The 21,308-nt window shown below is 36.9% G+C and overlaps 1 protein-coding gene across 1 annotated transcript in view; it reads right to left on the bottom strand.

Moving 5' to 3' along the window:
* Positions 1-21,308, bottom strand: part of LRRC4C (leucine rich repeat containing 4C) — a 483,245-nt gene that overhangs the window by 240,555 nt on the left and 221,382 nt on the right. Inside the window, exon 2 of the mRNA XM_029207040.1 lies at positions 20,757-20,856. The gene's annotated coding sequence lies outside the window, so the exon portion shown is untranslated. The remainder of the gene's footprint in view (positions 1-20,756; positions 20,857-21,308) is intronic.

Below are 21,308 nucleotides of genomic sequence, written 5' to 3' on the forward strand. Positions count from 1 at the left end.
ATTTTATAGTTGAGTGAGACAGCATCGCAGTGTGTATTAGGGACGAGTGAACACCCAGGTACCAAGTTCCAATGCTGGCAGTCTGCATTTCATTAACATACTAATAGCACTCTGCTAACTGGGCCAGATGGGAGGTGGGAGGCAACCTGAACTGATCCTGGGGAATTGTGCAAATTGCCACATAAATTTAGTGTGCACATGGACTCAGCTTGAGACTGTTACTTATGCCACCAAGTCTCATTTGTATGTTTCTGGCTTTGTGTCGACTCAGGTATTTCCTGAAATTCAAAGGACAAGATACTGTACAGTCCAGATTTCAGCCTTTCTCCATTTCTTGAGTGACCAAGACATGCTCAATATGTTTATTTTATATTTTTCACTCATATGTTCACCTGCTTTACATTCATCCTAGTACTGTCCTCCAATTTCTTAGGGTATGAGGGAGGAGGAGAGCTGAAGCTTGTTTTTTTCTTTTCCTTGACATGTACTTTGGGTACTAACTACTGGATGTGAATGAAAGGAGAAAGAGAGAATGGGTCATTAATTATTTAGTAAACCGAAGGTATGCAGGGGAGAATTCAGAGCTGCAGGAGGATTTTTGAAAAACGACCTAAATCGGAGATCCTAGCAGGCACATTAAACGTGGGAGAGCTTACTGGGGCCACCAGAAAACAAAGTGATGGAGTCACTTAAGGGCACAGAGGAAAAGTACACTGCCACTGAGAACAGAGCGGGGAATCATTAATTCCACACCACACCCCATCTCTGCATTATACTAATCTGCTTAGAATACTGGGGGTGGGTTGGTCATCAGGAACTCATGGTTGTGGGCAGGGTATGCGGTTCTTTTCCCATGTACTAAATATGTATAAATTATCTCATGTATGCCTCAAATAATTATTCTGGAGTACTGTTACCCACTTTTAAAATAAGAAGAAACTAATTTACTTGTCCAAAATTTTACCTTGTAAGCAACAGAGATGGGATTTTAATCCAGGTAGAGTAATATCATATCTTAGGTCCAAGGAGTTGGTTATAATCATCATGCTATACCTTCCTTACTAACACCCTAAATATAGACTTCTAAAGACTAGAGGGTAAGATCATCTGATAAAACCTATCAGACTGGACTGGACTGCTAGTTTCTGTGTTTTACTAATGCCTACCTGCTAGGGCTTCAGTAGCACCTTGTTCTAGGTGGCTGGAACACGTGCACAGTTAGAAGAAGGACAAGAATCCAAGCGTGCAGATAAGGAGGAAGGTTTCCTACAATAAGATGAGAGGAAAATAATAGCATCTCTGAGCCAAGAATCGCTGGCTTACAGAGTGTTACAGACAGAAGTCAAGCCTAGTGCCATGTTCTAACTCCGGGTCATTATATTTTTGCCAGGATCAAAGGATCCCAAATGACAATTTATAACTGCATCAATAAGCATTTATGTCTCTATTTATAGGGAGTTATCACAAGGCTAAAATATCCACTCTGATCTTAGAGCTGACATGTTGAAAAATCAAAACACATCAGCTCATGCCATGAATAATATCTGTTTAAACAGTAAAGCAAATCACCTTTGATTAGTATGGCTGGCATTAATTTAGACATCACACTTCTGTCAGTGTTTAGCTGTATAAGACAGTTACAGAAGCATCAAGCATGTCTCTTTAAATAAAACAAGGAATTCAGCTAAATCTTGAGCGTTAACCTAAATTAACTGAATCCAAAATAGATTTCTGATTTGTTGATCCCCTGCTCACAGGTTGTTCAGAATATCCTAAACTTGTAATTATCTCTCTAAGGCTAGGGACCCTGTGAACAGGAAACTTGAAAAATCAGTTGTTTCTTACAACTTAAAATTTATCTAAACTATTGGATGAAAGCCCACAGATTAATAGCAACAGCTAATCTTTTTAAAGCACTAATTGTGTGTTAGGCGATCTATTAATTATGTCATCTAATCACATCTATCTTAGGAAGTAACTTAAATGTCTAATACATAGTTAAAAAGTGGAACTGACGTTTGGAAATGATAAGGAAATTACAGAAGTATCCACAGCCAGGTGGTGGTTGAGCACGGCCTGGGACCCAACTCTGTCTGACTCAGGAGTCTATGAATTAGCCTTTGTGCAAAATGGAGTTTTGTGTGCCAAAGGTCAGGAAAATGTCACTTTTCCTTATGAACCCCCGATCTCCTTCACAGTACATGGAAATGGCCTCCTTGCTTCTTTGGAGGTGTTTGTTCCTTGAAAGCAGGGATTCTGTCTTTCCTCTCAACATCTCAAATATCAGCATAATTCCTGGCTCATAGTAACACTCAAGAAGTAGGTGACGGGAATGCATGAACAAATGACAAGCTTTGTCTATTGGTTTCTGAAGATCACCAGATTGATACTTTTAAAATTTTATTCCATTCACATAACTGATCTATGTAAGAAGATCTACACCTACATAATAACCCCTCTTAGAGTAGCTCACTTTTGTCAGGCACTGCTCTTAGCACTTACACATATTATCTCTTTTAAGCATGAAACAAAGGTGTGATATGCCACTATCACCCCATTCTGAGATGCGGTGAGGGAACTGAAGCAAAGTTAAGCAACTTCTCTAGGACCTTGGAGTAAGAAGTTAAAAACACGGTATTTGAACACAATCTTATTTTCGAGCCTACCGACCCAACTACTGAACGATATTTCCCCTGAAAGCCCAAACTACAGTTTATAGACTTCCCGGTATTGTAACTCCCCTATTTTCACTAGGCAAATGTTGGAAATTGTTGTATCTGAAGTCACAAAACTTATCACCATTTACTATATATTAGCAGGAGCAGAAATAAAATGGGAAATAAATGAAAAAAACATTTACTCAAATGAGTTGAAAATTTACATCCACACAAAAACCTGACCAGAGAGGTAGCAGCTTCATTCACAATTGCTAAAAATTGGAAGCAACCAAGATGCTCTTCAGTAGATGAAGAGACAAACAAGCTATGGTACATGTATACAATAGAATAGTATTCGCTGATAAAAAGAAAGGAAGTATCAAGTTATAAAATGACATGAGGGAACATTAACTGCATATTGCTAAGTGGAAGAGATAATATGAAAAAATGATGTAGTTGATGATTCCCAAATATATGACATTTTGGAAAAGACAAAACTGTAGAGACAGTTAAAAGATCAACGATTGCCAGGAGTTAGGGAAGTGAGGGGGTGATGGATGAATAGTTGGAGCACAGAAGAACAGGGGATTTTTAGGGCAGTGAAAATATTCTGTGTGATGGTGGATATATGACATTATGCACTTAGTAAAAGCTATAGAACTTATAACACAAAGAGTGAACTCCAACATAAACTATAAACTTTAGTTGATAATAATGTATCAATATTGGTTCCCCAATTATCATCAATCATAAAAAATGTACCATACTAACGCAAGATATTAATAACAGGGGAAATCGTGTGTGTGTGTGTGTGTGTGTGTGTGTGTGTGTGTGTATGTGATAAAGAAGGGGGCATATGGGAACTCTGTACAATCTACATAATTTTTCTGTAACCTAAAACTGCTCTAAAAAATAAACTCTATCAAAATTAAAAAAAAATAAATGAATTACTTAATTAAAAAATTTAAGACACAAATCATTCAGGTGATCTAGAGTGTTCTTGAAGACATGGACCTTTCTTCTTGATAAGGTTAAAGCGTTTCTAGCAGCTCTCAGCTTAAATACTTGGTTATAATTTTTCATTTAAAGTTAAGCTTTAAATAGTAAAAAGAAAAAAAATGCACCATCTAGATTTATTGTTCTGAAAAATTATACACAGAAGAAGCAAACCAAAGTAATGACAAACACTGTTGAATACTTACTATGTGCCATGCTCCACCGGGAGATAAAAATAATTATTTGTCTTGAATATAATTCCAGGACAAGAACAATTTGCTGAGTGCTCACAAAATGTCATACCCCATGGCAGAATAGAGGACCAAGGCCTAGCTGTTGTCCTGGAAAATCTAGCCATGGAAGTAGAAAGGAGATCTCAATAAGTTAATCTACTACAGCCACTAGTCACTTGGTTAAAATAAAGGCAGGTATAATGGGTTGTAACAGAAGAGAACATAGCTCTCAGAGAGCATGTAGCCTTACTAGGATGATGAGACAAAATCATGAAAAAGAAAATTACACAAAGACAGGATGTAATCCAGAGATAGACTACATAGCCTTCCATAGTTGCTCTGCATAATCAATTCAACTGGGGTTGGAATATTCCACAGATAAATGGAAACTTACACTTTATAATTAATATGGATGTTTTATCACTTTCTGCATAATATCCTATGTATGGTGCTTGTCTTGAACTAAATAATTTCATTACAAGTCATTTTAGATTTAGGTAGTTAATTCAAAAACATTTTGCTTTAAAATATAGAGGTCAGAAAAATAGATGCTCTTAAGAGACATTGAAGATTTATGGGGAAACTGAAATGAATATTGATAGATTAAGAATGCACTTTGCTTTGATTCCATCACAAATCCTTCAGCTCTAGTCCTTTTTTGAATGAAAAATTTAACAGACAGAATCCAAGCCAGGAAAAAAAAAAGCCTATGCAATAATTCTTTGGAGATAAAGGAAACAACAGTGGTAGAGGATAGCAGGGTATTTAATTTCAAAATAGGTGAACATTGACTTTGAACCTCCAGCAATAATAAACAAGGTCTAAACAGCAACGCTACAACCCAAATGAAAAAAGAATTGCAATGTTGATTCATATGACAGGATGGAATGGCCCTTTAATGAACTCTACACTGTACCTGTCACAAAGAATTGGTACTACATGAGCTCAGAGCTATGCCTTCTGTCCCCCAAACCAAGTCTTCCAGAATGAGGGACTTTATGGGATTTGATTAGGGATTCTCCAGGCAAATCATAGGGAAACTAAAATGAAATGTTATTTCTGTACAGACACATGACAGCAGGATCTAGATTCACAAATGACTCTGGGGAAAGAGGAAAGACTGCACCAGAGACTTAACATGGATTTATATTTTAAATTGTTCTGAAACAGGCAAGACAAGGAAGAGAAGGAAGGGGTTAAGGTAGGGTTAAGGTATCTAGAAGGATAGAGGAGATAAAAATGGAAGCAAGAAAATTTTGGTCATCTTGTATGGGAAGGGTTGGGAATATGTCTGGAAAAAAATGGAATAACAGCAGCAAGATGGTTCAGGGCCCCATTGCTCCAGGCTTCTGGAAGTTTTGAAGACATGACAACCATGGAAGATAAAAATGTCAGAAAACCAAGTCACCCTGTGTCCAGTTGGCTAGAAGAACACAGCTCTCATTTATTTACAGACAATGAATCTTCCTGGCAGAATAACCTTTTTCTCCTAAGGGAACAGAGCAGGCCATTGACCTTCAGTTAAGAATTATCTTGAAGGGCAGGACAAATGAGTAACCTGGAGATGGCTAGGAGTGGAAGAGCTGGTGAAGGAAGAGATATATCTTCCTTCTGAGAGTTACTTGTTCATTTTTCTTCATCATAGATGCTTTCCTAAATAGTCTGTCAATAGCTGACCTCAGATTCCTGCTGATTCCTTCTCTGAGACTCTCAGATAAAAAAGTCAACTGGACCAACTCACAAGATGACCCCCTTGTCGATCCTGAATCTAGTCTCACGTACCACCTCAAGCAACCACAAAGATACTCCTGGCTCATGACCATGTGACCAGGTGATACACAGCAGGTAGAGAATAGAAGAGACAAAGAGAAGAAAGAGAAGAAGAGGGGACAGTGGGAGAGGCAGAGGGAAGCAGTGGTTTATTACCCTTTCATGCCCTCAGTGGGTTTCACTATTACCTCAAGTCAGAGGAGTAAGCACACTGCATGAAACTATGATCTGGGGAAAGGTAATTTTGTACTGTATCTATTTCTTTTTTTGTAATGCATCTCCCATCAATCGTGATGGTCTCAATCGTAACTCTGAGCCTTTACCAATGATCCAACTGTCGGTCTAGAGATACTTAGTTTTATTATTTTTTACTTATCCTTTTATTGGAGGTCTATAACGATATGATAAAAATAGGTAACGTTCACAATTATCTTTAAAGAAAGCAACCTCATACTTTTCATCAGTGATATGTTCTAAAATGTGTATAGTTAAGGAATTTTTTTTTAATTCAAATACCTTATACTCCAAGACAGCCCTCTTCTGCATAGATATTTGGTGACTGAGCTTTGCACTGCTTGTTTGAAATGAGAGCTGTGACAGTAATCCTCAGGCCCCTACTTTGTGAAGCCCTGTGCTACAAAGCACTGATCAGTCACTCAGTTTCTTCATAATGTCTTCTGGGTACAAGGTCCTGTACCAGATGCTTTCTTTCTCATATCTCACCTTTTCTAACTAGATGGCATAAAGGAGAAGAATTGGAGATCAATATCAAAACCAAGAAAATCTGAAAATATATCCAGTCTAGCATTGTAGAAAGAGCAGTGGATTGGTAATCAAAGACCTATATTGGGGTTCCAATAGGTCACGTAGCTGTACGACCTCGAAGATATTCTTAACTTTTCGACATTTTCTAAAAATCGGATTCCAACATATTTGCTTGTAGTTTTCAACTACTTAGAAAGTCTTTGATGTGCTTATTAAAGTATAGATTTCTGGAACCTAAACCCAGATATTCTGTCCACTTGATCTTTGATAGGACCCAGAAATATGGGTCCTATCTCATGTTTTGTGGAAGCAGCTCTTTGTTCACACATTATCTACAGGGTTATCTTGAAGCACATCAATGACCATGTAGGAGTTTCTCATATTATAGCATAAAAATTGTTCCTGGCTCTATTCTGATCTGTTTTCTTATTGATTTATACACTTCAGAGACCTTGGTTTTGAAATCTCTGAATGATTTAATTGAGCATATTCACGTTTATAATTTCCTTCCCTGTTCTCTTTATCATATGCCTTACTACTAAGGAAATGTAACACTTCTGTTCCTCTGGTGCAAAATGACCCTTCTATTTTTATATTTAAAATAAAAATTTGGGGCTTCACTGGTGGCACAGTGGCTAAGAATCTGCCTGCCAATGCAGAGGACACAGGTTCAAGCCCTGGGCCAGGAAGATCCCACATGCCGCAGAGCAACTAAGCCTGTGCACCACAACTACTGAGCCTGCACTCTAGAGCCCACGAGCCACAACTACTGAGCCTGAGTGCCACAATTACTGAAGCCCGGGCACCTACAGCCCATGCTCTGCAACAAGAGAAGCCACTGCAATGAGAAGACCATGCACCACGATGAAGAGTAGCCCCCGCTGGCTGCAACTAGAGAAAAGCCTGCGCGCAGCAATGAAGACCTGAAGCAGCCAAAAATAAATAAATAGAATTTTAAACAAATGAAAATGCAACCTATAAAAAAAATAAAATAAAGATTTGTTTACATCTCTGCAACTACCCTTACTTTGCCTTCAGAGGCATTCTTTTAATTACTTAAACTTAAAGAATTGGGATGTATAAGGGGTGATGTGGGAGAGGAATTAGAGGAAGTTTTAAATATAAGAGTACAGATTTATGCCAAAATATTAGAGAAGGTATAGAATATTTAATGGAGAAACACATTAGTAAAAACAGGCATCTATTTTTCATATTACAGCTTGGTGATATGTATTAGATGCTTATCCTATTCCTTTTTCTTTTTAACATCTTTATTGGAGTATAATTGCTTTACAATGGTGTGTTAGTTTCTGCTTTATAGCAAAGTGAATCCGCTATACATATACATATACATATATCCCCATATCTCCTCCCCCCTGCATCCTATTATTTTAAGTGATAAAAAGAAGTAAGATAAATTAAGGGGAGAAATCTGCAACATGATTTTGTTAGCAAACCTTTCACTTGCCTTTTGACATATAATTTTAACGCATTCCAGTGACCTCAATATCATTTATGATTTGTTGAAGATGTAAAAATAAAAAAGAAATATAAGGTTCCCTAGAGGGTATTCTATTTGTGTTATAACGCATCTTAATGTTCTGTATTATACAACTATTAATAAGATGCAGATATTTTTCTTATATTGAAACATGAACCATGCATAGAATCAACACAAATATATTGGCAGAAAAGTAACCTGAGCTTTAACATACTGTAAATTGAAAACATTCTTCAAATCTGAAAGACATCCAAAACTTACTAGGATTTTATAGGGCTTGTCATTTAGATGAACTCAATGACATGTACCATAAGATTCAGATATCCTGTGATTTATAACATGGATTTAAATGATCAGGATGATTTATCATCCCCTACCCAAACTCTGGAAATGTTTCAAATAGATATAATTTAAAAAGCGGTTTTTATCTTCTAATCTCAGTGTGACAGAGAGTGTTCATAATGTTTTGATGACGAGGTGGAGAAAAATTTTTACTTCAAAAAATGAATTTAGGAAATAGTGTAATTAAGCAAAACATATGGGGTGATATAATATTACTGGCAGTCATCCTAGGCATCAATTTTGAAGTTAACTAAAAGTGAAGAAAGTGAAGGAGTTCTGTTGTAACAAGAAAAAAAGAAAACTTTTAAAGAACTTAGACGCATGAAATTTACAGCTCTGAGTAATAGAACTCGCTGTACCTACATCATCATCTCTCCATGGATATTAAACAAAAATTAAAAGTAAAATCTCCTTTGTCTGTTTTTTTGTCCAAGGATAACTGTTGACAAGTTGGAAGATCAGGAATTAGTGGGTGGGTAAAAGACATGTTTCAGAAACAGAAACTTCATTTCTCAGGACAGGGAGCTGGAAGCAAGTCCTGAACCTATTTTGAAGGAAGCACAATTTTGCACAATTTTGTCTCCTTGGACCAGTGTCCAAATGACATCTGAAAGCAGTAGGCTGAGAATGAGAAGCATGTAACTAGGATGGTGAAAGGCGTAGCAGCCTGAAATGTCAGACAAGTCAGAAAGAATTTTTAAGAATTAAAAATAAAATTTAAATACTAGTGTGAGCAAGGCTGTAGGAAAGTAAGCATTTCTACATAGTTCTGGTGGGAAAATGATTTAATTTTTCTAGAAGACAATTTTGTAATTTATCAAGAGATAACTTATGACACTGTAATGTTCCCTTTGGAAAATATAATGATGCAGTAATTAAGATGTATGTATATTTTAATTGTAAGGATGATTATAAAAATGCTTATAATATAGAAAAGAGAGAAACAGCCTGTTTCCAAAAAGATGGTATTTTGGAATAATTTTAGTTTTATGACATTATAGATTGTGAAGTGATTATAATGATGTTGTAGAAGCTTATTTTTTATTTAGAAAGAAATTTATTATATCTTGGTTAGTGGAGATAGAAAAAGGGCTTAGCAATAGGAAGAGTATGGTATAATTTTGAATAAGAGAAAAAAATGGATACCATGCATGATAAAGTATTCAGAAGAATATAAGCCAATCTGTGAATTGCTATTTTTATTACATTTATAGTACACATCAGAAACTGAAAAATATTTATTTGTTTAGTATCTATTTCACCAATTAGAATATAAACTCCATGAGTTCAGAGACCGTGCTTGCCTGGGTCACCAATGTACTCCAGTGCCTGATATGGTACAAATCAGACTTCAATAAAACTTTATTGTTGTTGTTTTATGTAAAATTTAAATAAGTGTTCACTAGACCTATGTTGATCAAGTGAATAAACCTAACAATGTTATATCTAATGACGGAAACTTGTAACTAGAATTTTGGTTATTTCTGTTTTCTTATTTCTGATTGCTACTATCCTCTGACTTGTTTCCTATAATGATATATTACATGCCATGGAGAGAAAAGCATCACAGTCAAGCCAAGAACCAGCTACAGATGGTTAAACCAAGCGTAAATATACAGGTCAAGACTCAGATGAAGGGAGATGAGAAGCACCTGAGGACCTGTTTCTAGATACCACACTATTTTTCTTTTTTAACAGTTGGGAAACCAATATTATTCTTTTTTTTTTTTTTTTTACATCTTTATTGGAGTATCATTGCTTTACATGTTGTGTCAGTTTCTGCTGTACAACACAGTGAATCAACTATAAGTATACATATATCCCCTCCCTCTTGAGCCTCCCTCCCACCCTCCCTGTCCCATCCCTCTAGGTGGTCACAAAGCATTGAGCTGATCTTCCTGTGCTATGTGGCTGCTTCCCACTAGCCATGCATTTTACATTTGGTAGTGGAGATACCACACTATTAAAACCAAAGTTAACGCACAAGTAGCATTATAAAAATATGAGGGATTTTTAAAAGGGTCCACTAATCAGTCATCTCAACAAATCAGCAACAAAGTCATTATCATCATTGTTGTCAATGGCTGTGAATATTTCATTGATGGGTAAAATATCGATCTCTAAACCAATTCCCTGCACATATCAAAGCTGCTTCTGAACATCGACTCTTACAGGTAACCCTCCAATTAACATAGTGGTGGAAAATGCTATTTTCCTTATGGAAATAATATCCTAATGGACATCCTAAGGAACATGATTTCTGAATTGGAACCAAACACTAAGATCAGAGTGTAATTAGAGAACAAGAGCCAGGACAGAAGGGGGATTAACAGAAACAACCAACCGATTACGTGAGAAGTTACAATGGTGATATCAGGTGCTAATGGCTTTCTCTGTCAATCAATTTTTCACTAGTAGTGAAAGTGAAATGGAACCATCCCAAACCTTCATGTCACAGGAATAGCAGCTACAGGAATTGGAGCAGTTTAGTCTATAAGTCTATAAGACTATAAGAAAACACCCAGAAGGGGCATTTCCTCACTTCAAATACACAGCACGCCAACACATGGAAGACATTTTAGACTTTCAAAAAGTATGTCTAGAAAGGACAAGATTAGGACCAATGGTTAGAATCCCAAGAATACTGCCTAAAGTTCACTCCAACGTATAATTTCTGAAGTTGGAGATGATCTACAGGTGAATTATATCCAGTTTTCCTGCGTTTTGTAGAGAACTGGGAAATACTGATATATCTTCCTCAACAGGTTGAGAAGAAGCACCTCAAGGGGAAAAGTATGATTTCCTGATGGTCTTGTGACTTCCTCAGCCATAGCAGAGCACCTGGCACGCTGTAAACCCACACCAACTATCCCAGGCACAAGCAGAATTTTCCCCATCACTGGGAAGCTTCTTTCCCAGTTTCCCTGGCTAACTCCTAGGTCTTGGTTTGGACAGTACCTCCTTCTAAAATCTTCACAGATTTCAAAATCTGCATTAGAACCTCCAATAGCATCCTCTACTTCCTGTGTCCTACACTAGAGTGACTCAGGTTTCCTAATTCTCTTTCTCCCTTACCAAACTATAAATTCCAGGAGGATAATTATCATGTCTTTTTTATTGAAGAAATTTGGTATGTAACATTGTGTAAGTGCTACAGGGTAAGTTGCAACACTATCCAGTGACAAGACTTCCAAGACTCAAAAGTTCCATTATCTTTGAATATTTCACCAAATTCTCTAAATAGTTGTTTTTGTACACCTTCATGGTCCCATAATAATTTTTAAATTGTATTTAAAGTGTGTGTGTATGTGTGCGCACACACACACACACACAGCTACATAGAGCAGTTACAGGATTCATTATAGTTTAGAGGACTGTGGTTTCCTAATTTTCTTTCTCCCTTACCAAAGTATAAATTCCAGGAGGAGAAGTATCACGTCTGTGTTTTTATTGAATAAATTTGGTATGTAACACTGTGTAAGTTTAAGGTGTCCAGCGTGTTACTTTGATACATTTATATATTGTGATGTAATGTGATTGCCATCGTAGTGGTATTTATCATACTGCGTAATGATATTGTACAATATCACTGTCTATATTCATTGTACTGTGTATTAGATGTATATGGCTTATTTACTACTGATTACAAGTTTGGAACTGTAAACACCATCAACCTTATTCCTCTTCCACACCTCCTGGTAAGCACCATTTTACTCTCTGTTTTTTACAGGTTTAACTGTTTTAGATTCCACATATAAGTGATATCATACAGTGCTTGTCTTTCTCTGACTTATCTCACATAGCGTAATGTGCTCAAGGCCCAGCCATGTTGTTGCAAATGGGAGGATTAATTTTTAAAATTTTGTATCTCCATTGCTTAGTATAGAGTGCCTGCACATAGCAAGTGCTCAATAAATATTTGTTAAATGAAAGACTAATTGTTAGCTGTTTACAAGGCATGAATCAATAAGCTCTCAGAAATCTGAGTCTGTGTTTTCTCTTTCAAACTCATGCTCTGGCACAGAAGGCAATCTACATGGTGAGAAGGATTAGATTTAATTAGTTTTTTAAAAATTGTTTTCCCTGATACATTTCTTATACCTTGGAATCACTATGCAGTCACTCTCTCTCTCTCTCTCAAACACACACAGAGAGTAAGCTCTTATCTTACCACAAACATCTGCGTTTTCTTGAAGAACACAGTACAAACAGGGCGTTCACCTGAAATGTTATATTGATGGAGCAGTGTGTCATCCTGTGCCTGCTTTGCATTCACGAATAGTTATGCAGGATGTGGTCCACAGAACCATGTGGCTTATTTTGGCTATCACTTACCCTTTGAGTATCTTTGGTAATTGTCTGAGTTGACAGAAGGCGCCAACATCTCATATTAGATGTTCCAATGGGTGCATCATGTGTTGATTGCTTTCTCTGTCAATTCATTCTTGTTGCCCAGTAATGAAATCGATATGAAACTATTACAAATGGGTAGTTCATCACATCTAAGGCAAGATGGACAGACTATTTCTTCTGAGTGGGGAATATTCCACATGGATGTTCTTTACCCCCTGTAGACCCAGGCACATGCACATTTTCTGGCAGGAAGGGGAAACATAACGAAATGAAAAGGTGTAAAATATTCTTCAGTATATGAACACTGCGTGTATAAATTCATAATCTGATAATTCATAAGGAACTACAGCCAAAGCTGTTGTGTGTTTCTTGTTGTATCTGGTATCTGCATCACTCTGCCTATAACATATATGAAATATTACGTTTGTTCTGAAATAAGTAGCTATACTTCTTGTGGCTTTCAGACAAAGAGGAGAGGGACTGAAGAAAACATGGAAAAATGGGTAGGGAGGTTAAAAGTGAAGGAAAGTCAGTTAACTAAACAGTGGATGCTAGAGTTTCAGACAACCATCTGAGAAGAGAACATTGAATAGAAATAGGGTTCAGTGGTCTCCTCCCACATCCAGTGCTGAGAGAGTCTTAATTTTCAGGATCCCAATGGCAAACTGGATTTCACTATGTGTTTACACTATGCCCTTTTTTGTCTCTGCTTGCCAGTGTAATAAAAGTTGGTATCACATAATGCCCTGGCTGTTTGAAAAATACTTATTCTAGATGTTTCAATAACAAGTTCATATTTTTGAAGGGTATTTGGCATTTTTTGTTTTCAAAATGATTTGTTTGACCCTTCTAACTACCCTGTAAAGTTGGCCAGGCAAATATATTTTATTCCCATGTTAGCAGAGAAAACTGAGACTTATGACTACAGAGTTTACTGATGACAAAATGGAACTAGAATCCATATCTCCTGACCCAGTTCAATATTCTAGCCATTAATTTTTCAGAAGATATAACATCTAGAAATATGATAAGAATTCACTTAGACAATTGTCAAATTAGGAACATAAAATCTTCACTTTATAAAAATAGATAACAAAATCTGTTCATTTTTATCTCTCTTCCCCCAAACAATAATCAATCCAAGACCATCCCAAATGGGTCAGAGAGCTGATGTACATACAAGGGGCAAAGGAAAGAACTAACATTTTTGGAAAATCTCTTATGGACTGAGTTCAATACCAGACATGTTAAAAGCAGTAAGTAACTTGTCTTAATGGCTGGTAGAAGGTAGACTTGTAATAATAAGGCCAATCCCATCACACCACATTACCTCTAATCTACTTACAATGGCCTTAGCAGAAAGTATTTTTGCAACTTCTTGCCTATTATAGATAATTAATCTATTATTCAGTTGGAAACAATTTGACCCTAGTCCAGGCTGACTTTTGTGATGAAGTTGAACTTAGGTGTGAGTTACAATGTGGATGATCTTCTCACCATATGACTTGACCCAATATGCTTACGTTTTCTGGGTGTTACTTTCATCCTATAAAATGAGTGATTTGAATAAAATTATTTACATTGTTTATTCTAGCTCTAAAATCACATCATATGGTTTTATATAGTTCCTTGACATGTGATATACAGTACAAGCTAAGTGGTTATGGTGGCATGTGTTTCCACAACAGCTGATATCATAATTAGGCAGGAATTAAAATGCCAACTTTAGACAAACCAAGTTTGTAACCAAATAGGACCCTACGAAGCCTTCCCAGAAGAGACTCCCATCCATGTCCTCTGCCTGCCTTTTGTCTGTAGAAGAACTTTAGTCAAAGAATAAATTTAATCAGAGAAGTGAGAAAATGCAGAAAGAAAGGAAAATAGTCAAACAATACAAAATAATAATACTTTAGCCATTAAACAAAGTCAAGGACCTTTAGTTCCTCCTCAAGGACTATAGATAATATGCTGAGCCATGTCCTTTGAGACGTTTTGCAGATACTGAAACCCCCACCAGGTGGAAGAAGTTAACTGTCTGCTGCCCACAAGCTAATAGACCCCAAACCAGCTGGAACCAGAAGGTTGATGATGCTGACTCCTGATTACCTCACCACCGACCAATCAGAAGAAGGTCCACGAGCTGACCACGCCCTGCTCCTTGAACACTGTAAGATTCCTCACTACCCGCTCCAGGGCTGGACACACAGTCTTGAGGGCGTTCGCTCTCTGTAGGCCCTTTTGCCTGGCAAAGCAATAAAGCTAGACTTTCCTACTTCACCCAAAACTATTTCTGCATTTCTATTCTGCATCGGTGAACAGAGGCCGAGTTTCAGCAACAGGTTGGCTAGTCACAGATTTACAGTTAATGTTACTAAATAGGTCACAAGTATAACCTAGGAAACAAAATATGTTCCAGAAGCTGTGATGAACATTAAAGAACACATTTCAAACTCATCATTTATCTATATTTTTAAATAAAAGTTATACAGAATAAGATCATTTACTTGCTGACTAATGCTGATACACTGGTTTCTATAAACAAATAAATATTAACATAAAGCCAATGTGGCAAATGACAATTGGACAGTCAGTGTCAAATTGTGGAATCACAGGTCAATAGAACAGAATAACCCAATAGAACAAAGACTTTAGTTACTCCATTTTTTTTCCCTCTATTTGAAAGAAACCAGATCTGACAGTCCAAGTTTCAAGATGGCCTTTTGCTTATGTTATCATAACAAAATATTAATCAGTGTCATAAATCTTAGACATTGGGTTAAATCAAACTCAGTCTCTAGGGATGCAGAAAATGAAGTCCAAAGAGGTGAAGTGATATTCAAAATTATACAGATTTGGTTCCCAGAAAGAACCTCTACTCTCCCTATTTCCAAAATTCAAGGTCAGTGAAATTTTTTCCAATACACCCTGTGCATTGTTTTCTATATCAGGTTTACAGATTCTTGCAACAATAGCCCTCAAGGTTTTCATGGCTCCTTTCCACAGTGACTGGGTGTGACTGTGTGCCTTGCACAGTTCAATGAGACCAAAGCATACAGGATACAAGCAGAGACTTTAAAAGTGCTCGAGGGCTTTCCTGGTGGCACAGTGGTTGAAAGTCCGCCTGCCGATGCAGGGGACACGGGTTCGTGCCCCGGTCCGGGAAGATCCCACATGCCGCGGAGCGGCTGGGCCCGTGAGCCATGGCCGCTGGGCCTGCGCGAGAGGCCACAACAGTGAGAGGCCCGTGTACCAAAAACAAAAAAGTGCTCGTGCATAGGGTCACTTCCATTCTTTGTGCTCTTAGAATCTGCTGGCACCACGTGAATAAGCCCAGTAAGTCTAATCTGCTGACTGATGGAAAACTTGAATCCAAGATGTCCTTGTCATACCACTTCACCTCCAGAATCCTAGTTGACCCACAGGTGGCCTAAGATGCATCAGTCCAGCTGAGATTAGCAGAATATGGCTTAATTGAGCCCTGCCCAGTTGACCCACACAATCAAAGCTAAATAAAGAGTTGTTATTTTAAGCTACTAGATTTTGTGGTGATCTCTGAAATAGTGGAAACCCACGGATATAATCAGGGAGTGGCACCATCCCACCAGTTACCAAGCCAGACGTTTTGACTTCTCGCTCTCCCTCACGATTACCCTCCACATGAAACGATGCATCCAGCCCTGCAATTCTGCCTCATAAATGACTCATTCTGACTCATAAATGAACTGCTGCTTTCCTCGTAATTCCTCTGCCTCTGTCCTAGCCCAAAACGCCATTATCCCTTGCCTGAATTTGTTTCGTCACACAGCCTGTCAGCTAGTAGTCCTGTCTCCATTCCTGTTAGCCTCCAATTCATCTTCCACTCTATGGTCAAGTTCTACAATTCATATCCGACAATAATATCTCCTTGTTCAAAATTTTCCGTGGCCTTCCGTTATTCTTAAAATACAATCCAGACTTCAAATCGTGGTGAGGCACATATTCTCCTGTTCTTTTTAGTACAGAATTTTTCTTTCAAAATTTAAGTGAGCAGGCATTCTGCCCTCGGAACTGGAGGTACCATTTCCCAAGGTGCTCATGTTACCAATTTCTCAACAATGGAATGTAGACAATTGTCAGTGTCTTAAAAGGAAATTACGTATTGTCTATTTCCTCACTTCCTCCTGCAGGGTGGAAACTAGATGTGGTGCAAGGGAGCTAATGGACCGTATGGCTATGTAGACGGCACCCTAGGGAATGAAGGAGCCCCAAGAAAGAAGGAACTTAAGTCTCTAGATGATCGGGTTGAGTAGAGCTGGCTACCCACAAAGATCATTCACCTTTCTTCGTATGGGTGCATGAGAGAAAAATAAGCTTCCATTTTGTTTGAGATACTGTATATGAGGTCTCTTTTTAGAGTTTCTTAGCTTATAGCCTAGTGAATATACATTATTTCCATGGATTGCCACATATGGCTTCTGTCGCTGTGTGGGCCTCACTTTTTTCCAATCTCCTCTTCACCCTCTGAAGCCATAATCATCAGCTATTTACTTCCTAGAACACCCACCAGACATTTTACCTGCGTCTTTCCTCTTAGTCAACGCTCTTCCACCTCTCTCCTTCCTCTTTATCTGACTAAATGCTACCCAATCTTAGGCCTATAGTCAATATTTTTCCTATAAACCTTCCCTATTGTCCCCCAAGTCTGGACAATTTTTTCATTTCACGTGTGACTATCATATTCTGACTCATTCTATTAAGGCACAGAGCACATTATTTTGCATCAGTTCGCTTGTCTCTGACTAAATGGTAAATTTTGTACATGCAAAAACAATGTCTCTTTCATTCACCATCATGTGTCCAAATGATAGTGTGAAGCTTGGTATGTATTGGGCATTATACATATTAACTGAATAAATTAATGAAAAAGTATGAAAAAAAGACTGAAAAGAAATGTATTTGAAAATAAATAGTAGTTATTTCTAGGTAGTAGGGATATAAGGGATTTTAAAATTTTTTGTTTGAGTATTTTCCAAAGTCTCTAGAGGGTGCATATGTTACTTTCATAATCACAAACCACAATATAACAAAATATTTTTTCTAAAGTATATATTGGAAACAAAAGCTGACTTCTAATTTTGATTTACACACAGCCATGAATATAAACATTAACTGGAGAAAATATACTTCTGCCTACTAGTTACGACAAATATTGTATGCCCAGGTGAGCAACAAGGAAATCTGAAATACTGTAATTGACCAATTTTGAAGTTCTATCCCTGGAGATATGAAGAAAATCAATAGGGGCTGCTTCTCCCTTTCTCTAAGATGAATTTGTGTGTAACAGGAGATACACTGCGAATGATGGATGTGGGCTACATATATTCCCTTGGAGCTTGTTTGCAAAGGCTTATTTGTCCTGTCTTCCACCTAAGTTTTCATAAACGCTTTAAGGATTAGAGTTGTTCTGCAACTGAAATTTTACTCTCTGGAGAGACTGTGAGAGAATCTTATGGTCTAGTCTCAGGATATTTACATAGGATTGCATTTTATAATTAAAAATGTAAAAACTACCCCATTTATTCTAGCCCTTAGAACAAATTAGTAAATGTCCAGCTCATGTGGATTTGAGAAAGCAGAGCATCTATTGGAAGTATTTGCTCCTCACAGGTGGGAACAAACATCAGACATGTTGATTTCTTTGTCAGCAGCTGGAAGATACTCTATTGTTATCCTTTTTGCCCTTGAAATAGTTAGGATGATTTGATTGATCTTGGTTGGTGTACATTCACTTTTAGATTTCCCATTGCTAAGCTCATTCTTCGGGAAGGTAATGTTTCATTGCATTGAATCAAAGGAAATCTCCCCCCAAATCATCAGTTTAATGAGGACTGGTCGTTCATTCTGATGAGTTTTCCTCATTTTCTCCCAGAATGAGGACAAATGTCACAGATACATTATACACAGAGAAAGGCTGGGCTAAGATGAAGGCAGAAATTAATTTAATCTCCTGCTCTAGCTTCAACTACCTACATCATTCAAACCAACAACAGCAACACAAAATTAATAGCTCGACATACTTTTGTATTTAACCTTGAAATATGGTCAGGCAATTTCAACCAATTCAACATGCAAATTCAATCAGTATAAAGAATCCATTAGTGATTGAGACCAATTTATTAACCCAAGAAATATAAACTCTTTGTAACTGCATCACACATTCTATACTTATAACTCAGCTGAAGAGCATGAAGGAATTGGCAAACAGGATCAAAACATTGGGAGGGTATTTATTAAAAGTACACTTAAAATATTAATTTTCAACTTATTTTCAGTCATTGGTTATATGTTCAAATAAATTGCAGATAATTCACTAATATTACTCTGATAGATAAAAGGAAGAATTATACCAATCTACTTTCCATAATCTTATTTCCTTGTGTTAAAACCTTACCATATTCTACTACCAAAATGGAAAGAAATGCAATCCATCAGATTTGAGATTCCTACTAAATCTTCGATGAATTGATGATTTTCAATATAATAAATTGATTATTTCTATGATAGGAGTCAGAACCTGAACTCTGAGATCTTTTGTTGAATTTTTGCCACAACATATCAACTAAGATTGAGTTAATGTATAACAACAAAACAAAACAAAACGTGTTTGTGGTTTGTAAGGGAGTTATTACACATTGAATTAAATCATACACTTAGTATTTAATTTTCGTCTACAAAATCCTTTTCTAGAAACTTCCCTCTGTTTAAACACTTCTAATATCAGGAACTTTACTACTTTTAGAAACAGTTTATTCTCTTCTTGGCCTATTTTATCTTTGTATCAAGTTGTAAAGTTATTTACCTGTCATGTCACTTGAAACTCAACAGCTTGGTGGGGGAGGGGGGGACTCTATAATTAAGCTGTAAACGTTACAATTTTTAAATAAGGATACAGACTAAGTCATTTTAGTAAGGGCCAAAGTTAATAAGTGCAGAGTAAGGTCTAGAACAGGGGTTGGCAAACTATGGCCCATGAGCAGCCTGTTTCTATAGGCCAATAAATAGCTTTTGCATTTTAAAATTGTTTGAAAGAAAGAAAAAGTAATATTTCATAGTACATGAAAATGTATGGCATTTACAATTTAATATCCATAAATAAAGCTTTATTGGGATACAGCCACATTCATTTGGTGACATACTGCCTATTGCTGTTAGCGCACCATGTAGAGTTGAATAATTGTGACAGACACAAGTGTAAAATAGTTTTAACATCTAGTTCTTTACAGAAAAAGAAAATTTGATCCAGTCTAGAAGAACGTTGTCCAGTAGAAACATAATGTAAAGCATAAACGTATTTGAAATTTTTTAGTAGCCACATTAAAAACTATAAACAGAAATGGGGAAGATTAAATTTAATAATATATTTTATTTAAGTCAAAATACCCCAAACATGATATCGGCTTAATCAATCAACATATACAATATATAAAATATATAAAATCAATCAATATAAAAATTATAAGTGCAATATTTTGCATTTTTTTCACATAAAACTTTAAAATTTAGTGTGTATTTCACATGCACAGCTCCTATCTATTCAGACTATCCATTTTAAGAGCTCATGACCACCTATAACCTATGGGCAGCTACAATATTGAGCACTGCAGGTACAGATGATAGGTCTGCTCATGTTCAGGAGCATCTCCGGCTACTAAATAATAGGTTTACATTTTATTGAGTTCATGTTTCCTGCCCTATTCTCCTGATTCTCCCCTTTCCTGCTGCAGGCCTGGGTCAAGGGTGGTTTGCTGGGGTTGGGGGAGTCTCGGTTAACAGGGTGTAGAAATGAGGCACTTATTGGTGCGCTTGTAGTTCATGGCTCTGGTGGCAAAATCCTGAAAGTACACTTGTTTATTTCTACCCAATTTAAAATTCTATATTCTGAACTGAATGTAATAATCTGGATGTTGCCTCTCGATTACAGAACGGGAAGAAATGCCATCTCTTTTGCTCTAGCGACGATTTTGCTGTTACTGTAGTCTGTCCAATTAGTTTTCTTGGCAGCTACATCTCACCATTGATTCTTATTATACCCACAGGAAAATATCACCTCTATGTCTTTTTTTAAAGTGTTGCAATTAAAGCCACAGAAGCCCGACTTACCCTTAAGTAGGGCTTCTTTCCGTTCTCACTTCTAGGTTGTGATTCAGAACTATGCTCACATGGAACACTGGTGGTTGACAAGCAGGACTGTGTTCTCCAGCTACAAAAACAAACAAAAAACAATGTCAGTATTCCCATTCTGAATGGGAAGAAAAGAGAAATTGATTGATCATATTGACTTCAGTTCATCTTATTTTATTAATAAATTGTGAGCTAAATTTTTCTGAATTTTATTTTTGTTAAACATCTTGATCATTAAAAGATAATAAAATGAGTGGCAAAACCTGTTACTGGAAGAACTCAAAAAATCACGCATGATTACTTAATTCAAGCACTTTTATTTTTTGCGGACTTCTGTTCACAGAGCTGTGATTTTATAGCGTTTTTAATTTGCACAGTAATGTTTTAATGTAGTAAAATTATTCCCAGATTTTAAGATGGAATTAAACACGTCAAAAGTGTACATCGTTTAAAAATTCCATTTGGTTGTTTCAGATGATAACAGTATAGTTCCATGTGTTTCAGCATCTGAGCATGGCGAAGACCCGCTGT

The sequence above is a fragment of the Monodon monoceros genome, unplaced genomic scaffold, assembly GCF_005190385.1.
Source record: "Monodon monoceros isolate NGI ecotype Baffin Bay Population unplaced genomic scaffold, NGI_Narwhal_1 Super_Scaffold_7, whole genome shotgun sequence".
Classification (NCBI taxonomy): Eukaryota; Metazoa; Chordata; class Mammalia; order Artiodactyla; family Monodontidae; genus Monodon; species Monodon monoceros.